Here is an 18161-nt window from a genome sequence, read left to right on the forward strand (position 1 = left end):
TTCTGTCACTATTTCACCCCCCCTCTGTATGCTGGTCCAGCCATTGTTTCACCCTCCTACCACTATGTGTTCTGTCACTATTTCAACCCCTCCGCATTTGTGTACTGTCCCAGCCTGTGTGTCACCCCCCGTGTTCTGCCACTATTTGCATTCACTGTACAATTGTTGCAGCCACACGCTCCTTTCAACCCCTTTCCTGATACCTTTGGTGCACGGAAGTACAAAATACGTGTGTGTGTGTGTGTGGTGGTGTTGGTTGGGGGGGGCATAGAGATATCAGTGTACCGGTCCCCAGGATTTCTGTTGCCGGCCCTGGCTATACACCAAGTAAGGACTTTGTAGCGCCCTTTGCATAAAGTTGCAGATAGGTGACCACTCTGCTAGATGGAGATACCGAACTATGAGCCATCATCAGGGAGCGGCGGCCTCCACTTAGTCTATGCGTCAGGCATGGTACTGCGCTGATATCACTCATCAGATTGGTACCATGCCCTCTCATCACCTCCAGACAACCAACCAGAAATGTCAATGATTACTTAAACCGCTTTCATTTATCAGTGCATCTGATTGGTCGAGTGCTACCTGCAGATTCCCTGTAATACAGAGGCAGCTCCGTCAGTTCTACCTCATCCACGTGTAACCCTTTATTTTGTTCCACGTTTTGTAGGTACTATTACACCATCCGTTGCTCCCACACTTGTCATTGGATTATTAGCGTGACTCCAGTTATATAGTACAGACGCCAGACAGCAATGATCCCACCTTTATTAGAATATGGAGAGAGCATACATGATATGGCAGCATGCATGTATATCTGTGTCATGGCGTGTGTGTCCTGTGCTGGGCACGCTCAGGGACATTCTCCCACACGTATGCAGAGTTTAGTTTTACTGTCACGAACAAAATCCTTCTTGCATTGACATTGTCCGGGTCCGATGCAAGCTTGAACACACATGGGGTTTTTGATCTCACAGGTAGGTTCACAGCCTGGACATGTCGTGTACTCCTCGTTTCCAGGACAAGACTCTAAATGAAAATAAGAAAAAATGAGTAAGTCACATGGCCTCTGGAGACCATGGGCCTAATTCAGACCTGGTCGCAGCAGCAAATTTGTTAGAAAATGGGCAAAACCATGTGCACTGCAGGGGGGCAGATGTAACATGTGCAGAGAGAGTTAGATTTGGGTGGGGTGTGTTCAAACTGAAATCTAAATTGCATTGTAAAAATAAAGCAGCCAGTATTTACCCTGCACAGAAACATAATAAACCCACCCAAATCTAACTTTCTCTGCACCTGTTACATCTGCCCCACCTGCAGTGCACATGGGTTTGCCCATTTGCTAATAAATTTGCTGCTCCGATCAGGTCTGAATTAGGCCTACGATTGCTTATGGTCGTAGTGCCCTCTTACTGCGCCAAGCTCCACAGACCTAACCCACAGCCGTCAGCGCTTCAGAGAGACACTTTTTACACATAAGTGTAATGATGAGGGCTGTTCTGAATCTACTTATTTTTTGAGTGATATTAGTTAAGTAAATAGAGTGCACCCCCTCCCCATCTGCTGCTTCATATGCAGGCTTGGACTGGGTACAGGGGAAACCACCGGTGGGCCCCACTGCCTGGGGGCCCACCTTCTGCTCTAAGGATCAGGTTCCAGACTGTGCACTTGAATTATACATCATACATATGTCACCTTATACTGGACTATGGTGTATTTTCTACAGTGCATTGCTGTTATTAATCTGGTACATAATCATGCATGCAGCAGCTGAATGTACTGTATATATTTATGAAGGGGTCCTGACGTTGCACTCTCTAATAGTTAGTCAAACCAATGAGGTGGCAGGCCACACCCCCTCTGTGGACAGGCCACACCCCTAAACATGGGCCCCTACCACTACATCCCCCCCTGGTGGGCCCTACATGCCCCAGTCCGACACTGTCTATATGCCCCTTTATATGCCACCAGAGCCTCCTCATGCCCCCTTGTATGGCATCAGATTACCCGACTGGCCCTTTATATGGCAGACAGAGCCCCCCTAACAGTGTTTAAATAGCAATAGCTGGATGAGAAAAGACAATGGATCACAGAGCTGATGGGACAGACAATGGATCACAGAGCTGATGGGACAGACAATGGATCACAGAGCTGATGGGACAGACAATGGATCACAGAGCTGATGGGACAGACAATGGATCACAGAGCTGATGGGACAGACAATGGATCACAGAGCTGATGGGACAGACAATGGATCACAGAGCTGATGGGACAGACAATGGATCACAGAGCTGATGGGACAGACAATTTGATAGGTTAAAAAATAAGAATTTACTTACCGATAATTCTATTTCTCATAGTCCGTAGTGGATGCTGGGACTCCGTCAGGACCATGGGGGGATAGCGGGCTCCGCAGGAGACAGGGCACATCTAAATAAAGCTTTTAGGATCACATGGTGCGTACTGGCTCCTCCCCCTATGACCCTCCTCAAAGCCTCAGTTAGGTACTGTGCCCGGACGAGCGTACACAATAAGGAAGGATCTTGAATCCCGGGTAAGACTCATACCAGCCACACCAATCACACCGTACAACTTGTGATCTGAACCCAGTTAACAGTATGATAACAAAAAACGAAGTAGCCTCTGAAAAGATGGCTCACAACAATAGTAATAACCCGATTTTTGTAACAATAACTATGTACAAGCATTGCAGACAATCCGCACTTGGGATGGGCGCCCAGCATCCACTACGGACTATGAGAAATAGAATTATCGGTAAGTAAATTCTTATTTTCTCTAACGTCCTAGTGGATGCTGGGACTCCGTCAGGACCATGGGGATTATACCAAAGCTCCCAAACGGGCGGGAGAGTGCGGATGACTCTGCAGCACCGAATGAGAGAACTCCAGGTCCTCCTTAGCCAGAGTATCAAATTTGTAAAATTTTACAAACGTGTTCTCCCCTGACCACGTAGCTGCTCGGCAAAGTTGTAATGCCGAGACCCCTCGGGCAGCCGCCCAAGATGAGCCCACTTTCCTTGTGGAGTGGGCCTTTACAGATTTAGGCTGTGGCAGGCCTGCCACAGAATGTGCAAGTTGGATTGTGCTACAGATCCAACGTGCAATCGTCTGTTCAGACGCAGGAGCACCCATCTTGTTGGGTGCATACAATATAAACAACGAGTCAGATTTTCTGACTTCAGCTGTCCTTGAAATATATATTTTTAATGCTCTGACAACGTCCAGTAACTTGGAGTCCTCCAAGTCGCTAGTAGCCGCAGGCACCACAATAGGCTGGTTCAAGTGAAAAGCCGAAACCACCTTAGGGAGAAAATGAGGACGTGTCCGCAGTTCTGCCCTGTCCGAATGGAAAATCAGATATGGGCTTTTGTACGATAAAGCCGCCAACTCTGAAACTCTCCTGGCTGAAGCCAGGGCCAATAGCATGGTTACCTTCCATGTAAGGTATTTTAAATCTACCGATTTTAGAGGCTCAAACCAATGAGATTTGAGAAAATTCAAAACTACGTTCAAATCCCACGGTGCCACTGGAGGCACCATTGGGGGTTGTATATGTAGTACACCTTTGACAAAAGTTTGTACTTCAGGCACTGACGCCAATTCCTTCTGGAAGAAGATTGATAAGGCCGAAATTTGAACTTTAATGGACCCCAATTTTAGGCCCATAGACAATCCTGCTTGCAGGAAATGTAAGAATCGACCCAATTGAAATTCTTCCGTTGGGGCCTTCTTGGCCTCACACCACGCAACATATTTTCGCCAAATGCGGTGATAATGTTGTACAGTCACTTCCTTTCTAGCCTTAATCAAGGTAGGAATAACTTCCTCTGGAATGCCCTTTTCTTTTAGAATCCGGCGTTCAACCGCCATGCCGTCAAACGCAGACGCGGTAAGTCTTGGAACATACAAGGTCCCTGCTGAAGCAGATCCCTTCTTAGAGGTAGAGGCCACGGATCCTCCGTGAGCATCTCTTGAAGTTCCGGATACCAAGTTCTTCTTGGCCAGTCCGGAGCCACTAGTATTGTTCTTACTCCCCTTTTCCGTATAATTCTCAGTACCTTTGGTATGAGAGGCAGAGGAGGGAACACATACACTGACTGGTACACCCACGGTGTTACCAGAGCGTCCACAGCTATTGCCTGAGGGTCTCTTGACCTGGCGCAATATCTGTCCAATTTTTTGTTGAGGCGAGACGCCATCATGTCCACCTTTGGTTTTTCCCAACGGTTCACAATCATGTGGAAGACTTCTGGATGAAGTCCCCACTCTCCCGGGTGAAGGTCGTGTCTGCTGAGGAAGTCTGCTTCCCAGTTGTCCACTCCCGGGATGAACACTGCTGACAGTGCTATGACATGATTTTCCGCCCAGCGCAGAATCCTTGCAGCTTCTGTCATTGCTCTTCTGCTTCTCGTGCCGCCTTGTCGGTTTACGTGGGCGACTGCCGTGATGTTGTCCAACTGGATCAACACCGGCTGACCCTGAAGCAGCGGCTTTGCCAGGCTTAGAGCATTGTAGATCGCTCTTAGCTCCAGTATATTTATGTGAAGGGACGTCTCCAGGTTTGACCACACGCCCTGGAAGTTTCTTCCCTGTGTGACTGCTCCCCAGCCTCGTAGGCTGGCATCCGTAGTCACCAGGACCCAGTCCTGTATGCAGAATCTGCGGCCCTCTAACAGATGGGCACTCTGCAACCACCACAGGAGAGACAACCTTGTTCTTGGTGACAGTGTTATCCGCTGATGCATGTGCAGATGCGATCCGGACCATTTGTCCAGCAGATCCCACTGAAATGTTCGTGCATGGAATCTGCCGAATGGAATTGCTTCGTAAGAAGCCACCATCTTTCCCAGTACTCGTGCATTGATGTACTGACACAGTTCCTGGTTTTAGGAGGTTCCTGACAAGTTCGGATAACTCCCTTGCTTTCTCCTCCGGGAGAAACACCTTTTTCTGAACCGTGTCCAGAATCATTCCCAGGAACAGCAGACGTGTTGTCGGGGTCAATTGAGATTTTGGAAGATTCAGAATCCACCCGTGTTGCTGAAGCACTACCTGGGTTAGTGCTACACCGACTTCCAGCTGTTCTCTGGACTTTGCCCTTATCAGGAGATCGTCCAAGTAAGGGATAATTAATACGCCTTTTCTTCGTAGAAGAACCATCATTTCGGTCATTACCTTGGTAAAGACCCGAGGAGCCGTGGACAAACCAAACGGCAGCGTCTGAAACTGATAATGACAGTCTTGTATCACGAACCTGAGATACCCTTGGTGTGAGGGGTAAATTGGGACATGCAGATAAGCATCTTTTATGTCCAGGGACACCATGAAGTCCCCTTCTTCCAGATTCGCTATAACTGCTCTGAGTGACTCCATCTTGAACTTGAATTTCTGCATGTACAGATTCAAGGATTTTAGGTTTAGAATAGGTCTTACCGAACCGTCCGGCTTCGGTACCACCAATAGTGTGGAATAATACCCCTTTCCCTGTTGTAGGAGGGGTACCTTGACTATCACCTGCTGAGAATACAGCTTGTGAATGGCTTCCAATACCGACGTCCTTTCTGAGGGAGACGTTGGTAAAGCAGACTTTAGGAACCGGCGAGGGGGAGACCTTTCGAACTCCAACATGTAACCCTGAGATACTATCTGCAGGATCCACGGGTCCACCTGTGAGCGAGCCCACTGATTGCTGAAAATCTTCAGTCGACCCCCCACCGCTCCTGAGTCCGCTTGTAAAGCCCCAGCGTCATGCTGATGGCTTTGTAGAAACCGGGGCGGGCTTCTGGTCCTGGGCAGGGGCTGCTTGCTGCCCTCTCTTACCCTTTTCTCTGCCTCGCGGCAGATAAGACTGTCCTTTTGCTCGCTTGTTTTTATAGGAGCGAAAGGACTGCGGCTGAAAAGACGGTGTCTTTTTCTGTTGGGAGGGGGTCTGAGGTAAAAAAGTGGATTTGCCGGCAGTTGCCGTGGCCACCAGGTCCGAAAGACCTACCCCAAATAATTCCTCTCCTTTATATGGCAATACTTCCATATGCCTTTTGGAATCCGCATCACCTGACCACTGTCGCGTCCATAAACTTCTTCTGGCAGATATGGACATCGCACTTACTCTTGATGCTAGAGTACAAACATCCCTCTGAGCATCTCGCATATAAAGAAACGCATCCTTTAATTGCTCTAGAGTCAATAAAATACTGTCCCTATCCAGGGTATCAATATTTTCAGTCAGGGAATCCAACCACACTACCCCAGCACTGCACATCCAGGCTGAGGCTATTGCCGGTCGCAGTATAACACCAGTATGTGTGTATATACTCTTCAGTGTAGTTTCCAGCCTCCTATCTGCTGGATCCTTGAGGGCGGCCGTATCAGGAGACGGCAACGCCACTTGCTTTGATAAACGTGTGAGCGCCTTATCCACCCTAGGGGGTGTTTCCCAGCGCGCCCTAACCTCTGGTGGGAAAGGGTATAATGCCAATAACTTCTTGGAAATTAGCAGTTTTCTATCGGGGTTAACCCACGCTTCATCACACACGTCATTCAATTCCTCTGATTCTGGAAAAGCTACAGGTAGTTTTTTCACCCCCCACATAATACCCCTTTTTGAGGTACCAGCAGTATCAGAGATCTGCAAAGCCTCCTTCATTGCCGTGATCATATAACGTGTGGCCCTATTGGAAAATACGTTTGTTTCTTCACCGTCGACACTAGATTCATCTGTGTCGGTACCCGTGTCGACTGACTGAGGTAAGGGACGTTTTACAGCCCCTGACGGTGTCTGAGACGCCTGAGCCGGTACTAACTGGTTTTCCGGCCGTCTCATTTCGTCAACTGACTTTTGTAATGTGCTAACATTATCACGTAATTCCATCACTAAAGCCATCCATTCCGGTGTCGACTCCCTAGGGGGTGACATCACCATTACCGGCAATTGCTCTGCCTCCACACCAACATCGTCGTCATACATGTCGACACACACGTACCGACACACAGCAGCCACACAGGGAATGCTCTAATCGAAGACAGGACCCTCTTAGCCCTTTGAGGAGACAGAGGGAGAGTTTGCCAGCACACACCAAAAGCGCTATAAATGTATATAAACAACCCTAGAAGGTGTTGTTTTTGTTATCAGCGCTTTTAATATATAAATATCGCCAAATTATGCCCCCCTTCTCTTTGTTACCCTGTTTCTGTAGTGCAGTGCAGGGGAGAGTCCTGGGAGCCTTCCTCACCAGCGGAGCTGAGCAGGAAAATGGCGCTGAGTGCTGAGGAGAATAAGCTCCGCCCCCTTTTCGGCGGGCTTTCCTCCCGGTTTTTAAGAAAACTGGCCTGGGTTAAATACATACATATAGCCTTAATGGCTATATGTGATGTATTTTTCGCCACTAAAGGTATTTTATATTGCTGCCCAGGGCGCCCCCAGCAGCGCCCTGCACCCTCCGTGACTGATCAGTGAGAAGTGTAACAACAATGGCGCACAGCTGCAGTGCTGTGCGCTACCTTCATGAAGACTGAGGAGTCTTCTGCCGCCTGCTTTCCGGACCTCCGATCTTCAGCATCTGTAAGGGGGGTCGGCGGCGCGGCTCCGGGACGAACCCCAGGATGACCTGTGTTCCGACTCCCTCTGGAGCTAAGTGTCCAGTAGCCTAAGACTCCAATCCATCCTGCACGCAGGTGAGTTGGAAATCTCTCCCCTAAGTCCCTCAATGCAGTGTGTCAGATTTGGTTTTGACTGTCCCCGGAGGGGGCGCTAGTGGGTCAGTGGAGGTGGATGGGAGAAAACGAGGAGGCTGGATTATGTTTCTGCGCATGAGCGCAATGATATTTATTAACAGATGATTCACAGAACGGCAGCAGAAAAACAATAATAAATGCAAATGTCAATTTGTACAGCGTAACAGCTGAAAGTCTATGGAAACAGAATGAGTAATGACTGAAGAAATGATAACCGGGAATGATGATAACAGATGAATGATAACTTGTGAGAATATTCTGGTATGGGAACCAGTGCAGGTTTAAAACATGGAACTTAGCAGAGATGATGTTGTTATGGCAAACCTGGTAGCAGAAGCAGGAGTCTGACAATGTCCACAGTGCAGGTGGTGAAGCACTGACAGCAAGCAAGCTGTATCACAGGTGGAGAGCTGGAACACACCTGGAGTCAGTCTCTACTGCTAGGCTGAAGCACACAAGATGGTGATGAGTGTGAAGCCTGTAGATGAATGCAGGTATTGCTGGGACTTGAAGTTCCACGGAGCTGTGTGAAGTAACCAGGAGTACCGAGTCTCAGGTAGAAGCCAGGAACAAGGAACAGCAGGTAGGTTATCCAAGTACACGGAGGAAACAGGAACCAGATCCTTTCACATGAGTCGCAGGAGTGACACAAAGTCCAGGATGCCTGCAGACTGATCCTGCAGCTTCTTATATACCCCTGGTTATACAGTCATTGGTGGAGTGAGGGAAAAGTGGGTGCGGCCAAGCACCGGATTGGCCGCTGTATGCTGACTGTTGGAAGCTGTCATGGCGGCGCCCATGCCGCGGCCTAGCGGGAACGCGGCGTGCTACACGCCTGCTGTCACAGGAGCGCTCCCAGGCCCATGATGGCGTCCGATGGCAGGGACGTGGACGACAGGTGACCGCAGGGAGCCAGGACGGAGTCCGCAGCGGCGGACAGATGTCAGCTTGGTGAGTCGATTCCTGACAGTACCCCCCCCTTTAAGGGTGGGCACTGAACACCCACGTGGCTTGGAAGGATGAGTGTTATGGAAGACACGGACCAACCTTGGAGCATGGACATCCAACGAATTTACCCAACTTCTCTCCTCTGGGCCATAACCGGACCAATCGACAAGGTATTGAAGACGACCATACCGGCAACGGGAATCCAGAATCTTGCCAATCTCGAACTCCACGCCCCGCTGAGTTCGAATTTTGGGGCCAACTGGAAGAGCTCTTTGAAAGCGGTTCAGGACTAAAGGTCTGAGGAGAGAAACATGAAAAGCATTAGGTATTCGAAGAGAAGGTGGTAACTTCAGTTTGTAGGCCACAGGGTTGATGACTTTTTCGACAGGAAAGGGACCAATGAAACGTGGTGCAAATTTCATAGACGGGACCCTAAGACGGAGGTTACGGGTTGACAGCCAAACCTTGTCCCCAGGTTTCAGGCTAGGAACCGCGCGTCTTTTGCGGTCAGCAAAGTATTTATACCGGCTGGAGGCCTTCTTGAGAGAAATGTGAATCTTCCTCCAGATTGAAGAAAACTGAGTCAGAGCAGTAGTGGCAGCAGGAACATCCATATGAGGGAGTTCTTGGAAGTCTGGAACACGAGGATGCTGCCCATATACTGCAAAGAATGGTGTTGTCCCAGTAGCAGTGTGGTAGCGGAAGTTGTGGGCAAACTCGGCCCATGGGAGCAGATCGAACCAGTCATCCTGAGAAGATGAAACATACAATCTTAAAAACGTCTCTAGTTCTTGATTTACCCTCTCTGTCTGCCCATTCGTCTGAGGGTGGTAAGATGACGAAAACTTCAGCTTGACCTGCATGGCAGAACAGAGAGCCCTCCAAAACCTCGCTACAAACTGTACACCTCGGTCGGATATTATTTTAGAGGGTAGACCGTGTAAGCGGAAAATCTCCCGTAGGAAGATTTGGGCAAGTTTCGGGGCAGAAGGGAGACCCTGGAGAGGAACAAAATGGGCCATCTTGGTAAATCTGTCCACTACGACCCAGATGGTATTGTATCCTTGAGAAGGAGGAAGGTCGGTGATAAAGTCCATGGACAGGTGTGACCAGGGACGACTTGGAACAGACAATGGTTGTAACTGACCTGCTGGAGACTGACGAGGAGTCTTGTGCTGCACACACTTAGGACAGGATGCCACGAAATCCTTGATGTCAGCCTTCATCTTTGGCCACCAGTATGTCTCAGAGAGGAACTTGAAGGTCTTTAGGACACCGGGATGACCAGTGAACTTGGATTGATGGGCCCAAGACAGCAACTTGGGACGGAGTTCTGGGGAAACAAAAGTCTTACCAGGAGGAGGAGCTGGGGAGACTTGAGATGCAGCAAATACCACTGGACTCAGGATGGAATGTGGAACTGAGTCAGGCGTTTCCTCTTCGGATTCCATAGATCGGGATAAAGCGTCTGCTTTAACATTCTGCGAACCTGGGCGGAAATGAAGCTTAAAGTTAAAACGTGAGAAAAACATAGCCCACCTGGACTGGCGAGGATTAAGGCACTGAGCTGCCTTTAGATATAGCAGGTTTTTATGATCCGTGTAGATATTGAACGGATGTTTGGCCCCTTCCAGGAGATACCTCCATTCCTCGAGGGCCAGCTTAATCGCCAGTAGTTCTTGATCTCCAACGGAGTAGTTAGCTTCTGCAGGGAGGAATTTACGAGAATAAAATCCACAGGGGTGGATTTTCCCATCGGTTCCCTTCTGGGAGAGAACAGCTCCAACTCCAACTGTAGAGGCATCCACCTCCAACTCGAACGGTCTGTTTACATCTGGCTGGGACAGAACTGGAGCAGACATAAAGGCCAGCTTGATCTTCTGGAAAGCTGCTAAAGCTTCTTCTGACCAGTTGGAATGGTTTGCCCCTTTCCGAGTCAGGTTGGTTATAGGAGCGATGAGAGTGGAGAATCCCCGAATAAATTTCCTATAGTAGTTGGCAAATCCCAGGAACCGCTGAATAGACTTGAGAGAATTTGGAATGGACCAATTGGCAATGGCTTCCAACTTTGTCGGGTCCATCTGGAGATCCGATCCGGAAATTATATAACCCAGGAAGGGTATAGAGGGAACTTCAAAGGTACATTTGGATAGTTTACCGTAGAGCCGGTTCTCACGAAGACGTCGGAGGACTTCACGGACTTGTAGACGATGAGATGGAAGGTCTTGAGAGAAGATGAGGATATCATCCAGATAAACAACGAGGTATTTATACAGAACGTCACGGAAGATTTCGTTCACAAAGTGTTGGAACACTGCTGGGGCATTACTCAACCCGAATGGCATTACCAGGTACTCGTAATGACCATCTCGAGTGTTAAAAGCTGTCTTCCATTCGTCACCACTCCTGATTCTGATGAGATTGTAGGCACCGCGGAGATCTAACTTGGTGAAGATGCGGGCTCCTTTAACTCTGTCAAATAATTCGGTAATGAGTGGTAATGGATAACTATTTTTAATGGTAATGTCATTGAGGCCCCGGTAGTCAATGCATGGACGCAGTCCTCCATCCTTCTTTTTAACAAAGAAGAAGCCTGCACCAGCGGGTGATGATGAAGGACGGATGAATCCCTTCTGTAAATTCTCCCTGATATAATCGCTCATCGCCTCAGTTTCAGGAACAGATAGTGGGTAGGTACGCCCCCTAGGTGGCTTCTTGCCAGGAAGGAGATCGATGGGACAATCCCATTCTCTATGGGGCGGCAGGACATCCGCGGCCTTCTCACTGAAGACATCAGAGAAATCTTGATAAGCCGCAGGGAGACTTGACTGTGTCTTTACTTCAGTAGACTTTATTGGACAAACTTGGGCTAAACAGGACTGATGGCAATGTGAACCCCATGAGGTAAGCTGTAACGTTGACCAGTCAAACTGTGGATTATGTAGCTGGAGCCAGGGCATGCCCAAAACGATCTCCTGGGTGGCTTGAGGAATGACCAAGAACTTGATTAATTCAGAGTGTAGGAACCCAACTCCTAAAACCACTGGTGCAGTTTGGTGAGAAATATTCCCCTTGGAGATTCGGCTACCATCCACGGCGGTAATGTAGACTGGGTAAGAAAGTTCACATACAGGCAAGCAAAATTTATTTACCGCAGCTTGGGTGATGAAATTTCCTGCAGCTCCACAGTCCACTAATGCTGATGCGGACTGGAGCCCAACTGAAGTCTCTAACGTCACAGGAAGGATAAGGTCTTGATTAGAAGGAGCTTGTCTAGAAGATCCCAACTTGACTCCTCCTTTACAAGTCAGGATCTGGCGTTTCCCGAACGCACTGTGCAGGAGTTAATCTGATGACCTGCAGCCGCACAATACAGACAAAGTCTCTCACGAAGTCTTCTTGACCGCTCTTCAGGAGTTAGGCGGGACCTATTTATTTGCATAGGCTCGTCAGAAGAAGGAGACTGGAACTGTACGGAAGGTATCATCCTTGATCTGCGTGGCTCACTCCGAGCACGTTCATTATTGCGTTCGCGGATGCGAGAGTCCAACTTGATGCACAAGGAGATTAATTCAGACAATGGTACAGGAAGATCGCGGGTCGCCAGTTCGTCTTTGATCCGGTCAGAGAGTCCATGCCAGAAGGCTGCTACCAGGGCCTGATTGTTCCACTGAATCTCTGCAGCCAACGTCTGGAACTGAATGACATATTGTCCCATACTACGGGTACCTTGACGAAGTTGGATTAGGTCAGCAGAAGCTGATGTTGCACGACCAGGCTCGTCAAAGATCCGTCTGAAGGTTGACACGAATTCAGTGTAGTTGTTAATCAGAGGGTCAGCACGTTCCCACAGAGGAGACACCCAGCTCAGAGCAGATCCAGAAAGTAAAGAGATGATGTAGGCAACCTTGGATCTTGGCGTGGGGAAATTATGTGACAACAACTCAAACTGGATTTCACATTGGTTGAGAAACCCGCGACATAACTTTGGACTGCCATCATACTTGCTTGGCACGGGCAGGTGCAGACGTGACACTGGAGCTGATGCAGCCGGCATAGAGGAACTCCCAGTACTGGCAGGTGCTGGAGTAACAGGAACTGTAGAAGTGTGTACACTAGGCAGGGATTGCTGTAGTGTATCTATCCGGGAGGACATCCCTTGCAGGAACTGGAACATCTGCTGCTGCGCAGCCTCTTGACCATCCAGACGGGAGACCAGATTTTGCAAGGCCTCTGACCCCACACTCCGTCCACCATCCGAGTCCATCGATCCTGGACTTACTGTCAGATTTGGTTTTGACTGTGTCCCCGGAGGGGGCGCTAGTGGGTCAGTGGAGGTGGATGGGAGAAAACGAGGAGGCTGGATTATGTTTCTGCGCATGAGCGCAATGATATTTATTAACAGATGATTCACAGAACGGCAGCAGAAAAACAATAATAAATGCAAATGTCAATTTGTACAGCGTAACAGCTGAAAGTCTATGGAAACAGAATGAGTAACGACTGAAGAAATGATAACCGGGAATGATGATAACAGATGAATGATAACTTGTGAGAATATTCTGGTATGGGAACCAGTGCAGGTTTAAAACATGGAACTTAGCAGAGATGATGTTGTTATGGCAAACCTGGTAGCAGAAGCAGGAGTCTGACAATGTCCACAGTGCAGGTGATGAAGCACTGACAGCAAGCAAGCTGTATCACAGGTGGAGAGATGGAACACACCTGGAGTCAGTCTCTACTGCTAGGCTGAAGCACACAAGATGGTGATGAGTGTGAAGCCTGTAGATGAATGCAGGTATTGCTGGGACTTGAAGTTCCACGGAGCTGTGTGAAGTAACCAGGAGTACTGAGTCTCAGGTAGAAGCCAGGAACAAGGAACAGCAGGTAGGTTATCCAAGTACACGGAGGAAACAGGAACCAGATCCTTTCACATGAGTCGCAGGAGTGACACAAAGTCCAGGATGCCTGCAGACTGATCCTGCAGCTTCTTATATACCCCTGGTTATACAGTCATTGGTGGAGTGAGGGAAAAGTGGGTGCGGCCAAGCACCGGATTGGCCGCTGTATGCTGACTGTTGGAAGCTGTCATGGCGGCGCCCATGCCGCGGCCTAGCGGGAACGCGGCGTGCTACACGCCTGCTGTCACAGGAGCGCTCCCAGGCCCATGATGGCGTCCGATGGCAGGGACGTGGACGACAGGTGACCGCAGGGAGCCAGGACGGAGTCCGCAGCGGCGGACAGATGTCAGCTTGGTGAGTCGATTCCTGACACAGTGATCCTGTTGCCAGCAGGACTCACTGAGATTTAAACCTAAAAAAACTTTGTCTAAGCAGCTCTTTAGGAGAGCCACCTAGAATTGCACCCTTCTCGGACGGGCACAAAAACCTAACTGAGGCTTGGAGGAGGGTCATAGGGGGAGGAGCCAGTACGCACCATGTGATCCTAAAAGCTTTATTTAGATGTGCCCTGTCTCCTGCGGAGCCCGCTATCCCCCCATGGTCCTGACGGAGTCCCAGCATCCACTAGGACGTTAGAGAAAATATATATATAGTTATATTCAATAGCAGGTGGAAGGCGGCACTCCAAGGTCTTAGAAAACACTGGAAAAGATAAACTGCAGTTTATGGTGTTCAGCACCTATCTTTTCCAGTGTTTTCTAAGACCTAGGCGTGCCGCCTTCCACCTGCTATTTCTATACGTTGCAAGACGTATTTTAGGAGGGCAACCAGGCATTTACCATATGTTTGTGAAGGAGTGCCAGCTTTTTTTCAATTACAGTATTTGCTGGCGTATAAGACTACTTTTTTGCCCTGAAAATCATGCCTCCAAGTGGGGGGGTCGTCTTATACGCCGGGTGCACTTCAGTTGGGATAGACATAGCTGCCATAGTGGCCTTCCGATACTCGCCCGGTGCCCATAGTGGCCTCCTGATGCCCGCCCACCTCATTCTACATACCATCCAGTATCGCGCGGAATCCAGTGCGGCCGCGGCGGGTCACTAGTGCCAATTACAGGGAGATGCAGGGACTGGCCGGAGGCGCTGCGGTCGCGTTGTGGCCGTACAATGGTGACAATGACAGGTACTGTAATGGCACTAATACTAATGGCACTCATGTGAAACCGGTACCAATAAATGCACACAGGGGTATACTTTTATACATTTTACAACTTTCTCCTCGCCCCCTCCCCCCTTCTTATGCATACCTTGATAAATACTCCCTATCCAAATCTCTTATCAGGTCATAATGGGGGTCATTCCGAGTTCGCCCGGTAAATTTCTTCGCATTGCAGCGATTTTCTGCTTAGTGCGCAACGTCCGCACTGAGACTGCGCCAAGTAAATTTGCTATGCAGTTAGTAATTTTACTCACGGCTTTTTCATCGCTCCGGTGATCGTAATGTGATTGACAGGAAATGGGTGTTACTGGGCGGAAACAGGCCGTTTTATGGGCGTGTGGGAAAAAACGCTACCGTTTCCGGAAAAAACGCAGGAGTGGCTGGAGAAACGGGGGAGTGTCTGGGCGAACGCTGGGTGTGTTTGTGACGTCAAACCAGGAACGACAAGCACTGAACTGATCGCAGATGCTGAGTAAGTCTGAAGCTACTCAGAAACTGCTAAGAGGTGTGTAATCGCAATATTGCGAATACGTCATTCGCAATTTTAAGACGCTAAGATTCACTCCCAGTAGGCGGCGGCTTAGCGTGAGTAAATCTGCTAAAATCAGCTTGCGAGCGATCAACTCGGAATGAGGGCCAATATACAGTATGTCACAAATCTGATGTTCTTTTACGTTTTATTTGGTGTGTGGAAGGGGGTAGTCTTATACGGCGAGTATATAACAAACTCTATATTTTGATTGGAAATGTTGGGGGTCGTCTTATACGCCCAGTCATCTTATACGCCGGCAAATACGGTAGTTATATTCATTAATATGTACTAGACACTTCAAGAAGATTCCAGATATGTTGGTAGGTATAGAAACTGCTGTTTAAAAACAGACATTTCAGAGTAGCATAAAAAAATACAGACAATAACATTGTAAAAGTAATTCAATCTAAAACGGTATAATTACACAAATAGCAGAGCAGTTAGACACCTGTAATAGAGGATTCCTGCAGTGAGTGTGGAATAATTAGTAATCAAGAATCTCCAGCAGATTGGATTGTTAATATTTTTCAACTCAGTCTGATTAATAATTAGCAAATGACAGTCCCGGTGATATTGCTGGTTATAACGGATTATTAATGTTATATGGTAAGTGGCTGTGCGAAAATATGCAAATGTCGCAGCTGCCAGGATTTGTATTGATATGCCCACTAGTCGTGTACAGTACAAGCTCCAATTCATCAGCAGTGTGCATGTAACAGTGAGTACGACTGTACCTGCTATCTATCAATAAACCAACACCACTGGTTAAGTAACTGGGCTGTTCATAGTTTGAGCCATCTGTTGGTGTGTGCAATATCAACACCTGCACACACACACACACAGTGTCGGACTGGGGCATAAAGGGCCCACCTGGGAGGAGATGCATTTTTAGGGGCCCATATTTAGGGGCGTGGCCAAACTTCACAGTCTTGGCTAACTATTAAAGAGTGTATGGACTGCTAGTGCATGCATTATAATGTACCAGATTAATAACAGAAATGCACTGTAGAGAATACACCAGAGTCCTGTGCAATATAAGGTAATACAGGTTGAGTATCCCATATCCAAATATTCCGAAATACGGACTTTTTTGAGTGAGAGTGAGATAGTGAAACCTTTGTTTTTTGATGTCTCAATGTACACAAACTTTGTTTAATACACAAAAAGTTATTAGTAATACTGTATTAAATGACCTTCAGCCTGTGTGTATAAGGTGTATATGAAACATAAATGAATTGTGTGAATGTAGACACACTTTGTTTAATGCAAAAAGTTATAAAAAATATTGGCTAAAATGACCTTTAGGCAATGTGTATAAGGGCCCTCATTCCGAGTTGATCGGTCGCAAGGCGATTTTAGCAGAGTTACACACGCTAAGCCTACGCCTACTGGGAGTGAATCTTAGCATCTTAAAATTGCGACCGAAGTATTCGCAATATTGCGATCACAAACTACTTAGCAGTTTTAGAGTAGCTCCACACTTACTCTGCCTGTGCGATCAGTTCAGTGCTTGTCGTTCCTGGTTTGACGTCATAAACACACCCAGCGTTCGCTCAGACACTCCCCCGTTTCTCCGGCCACTCCTGCGTTTTTTCCGGAAACTGTAGCGTTTTCATCCACACGCCCATAAAACGCCGTGTTTCCGCCCAGTAACACCCATTTCCTGTCAATCACACTACGATCGCCGGAGCGAAGAAAAAGCCGTGAGTAAAAATCCTATCTTCTTAGCAAAATTACTTGGCGCAGTCGCAGTGCGAACATTGCGCATGCGCACTAAGCGGAATTTCACTGCGATGCGATGAAAAAGAACGAGCGAACGACTCGGAATGAGGGCCAAGGTGTATATGCAACATAAATGCATCCTGAGCTTAGACTTGGGTTCTATCACCATGATATCTCATTATGGTATGCAATTATTCCAAAATACGGAAAAATCCCATATCCAAAATACCTCTGGTCCCAAGCATTTTGGATAAGGGATACTCAACCTGTATATGTATAATCTGTGCAATTATTACTGTAAGGCTATCTCTAGTGATTCACACAATTCTGTGAAAGGAGCAGGTAGGCTGCAGTTTTTTTTATAACCCACGGGATGCCATTCCGATCACCAGCGCCTCCTTCAATCCCTACATTCTACGTCAGAAATGGTAGCATGCCCTTTCTGATGGTTGTAGTATAACTTATTGACACTATTCAGGTCAACATGAGAATGTCAACAGCATCGGACTGCCCAAGTACAGCATGTCGGCTTGCACAGCATGTGACCATGTCGATAATCATTAGACCCACCCAGATGACACGTCAACATGATGAACTTGTTAAATAGAAACATGTTTTTCTTGTTTGTTTGGGAATTATAAATTAATTATCTGCTTACTTTCAGAATATTATACAAAGGCACATTGAACATTAGCAACATCTGGAAAAAATTGCGGGTAAATGAAAAGAGACGCAGGGGACAGTCATTACATTTTTAGTGTAAAATATAATACATTATTTATATTATAATAGAAAAGACAATATTACAGACCTGATTTCCCTTCCACCAAAGCCAAGCACAGAACTAAAGGGTAAAATAATAATAATAATATGTTAATATTCTATAAACAGAATAAAACAATATAAATGGAAATGTAATAATTCACATCTGCAGGAACTAAGACAACGTATGGGTCTCAATCCTACTGAAATAATATTATGTGTTGGCTTTATCCTGGAAAATGTGGGTTACATTTACACAGGCTCAAGGAGAAAAATAAGAATTTACTTACCGATAATTCTATTTCTCGTAGTCCGTAGTGGATGCTGGGA

The 18161-nt window shown here is 47.6% G+C and overlaps 1 long non-coding RNA gene across 1 annotated transcript in view; it reads right to left on the bottom strand.

Moving 5' to 3' along the window:
- Window positions 1-747: 747 nt before the first annotated feature.
- The window catches only part of LOC135057037 (uncharacterized), a 53642-nt gene continuing 36228 nt past the window's right edge, over window positions 748-18161 (bottom strand). Inside the window, exons 3-4 of the long non-coding RNA XR_010244120.1 lie at window positions 17881-17913; window positions 748-1026 (exon numbers count right to left, since the gene is read on the bottom strand). This is a non-coding gene — a long non-coding RNA (uncharacterized LOC135057037). The remainder of the gene's footprint in view (window positions 1027-17880; window positions 17914-18161) is intronic.

Source organism: Pseudophryne corroboree, chromosome 3 (genome assembly GCF_028390025.1).
Source record: "Pseudophryne corroboree isolate aPseCor3 chromosome 3, aPseCor3.hap2, whole genome shotgun sequence".
In the NCBI taxonomy this organism is placed as follows: domain Eukaryota; kingdom Metazoa; phylum Chordata; class Amphibia; order Anura; family Myobatrachidae; genus Pseudophryne; species Pseudophryne corroboree.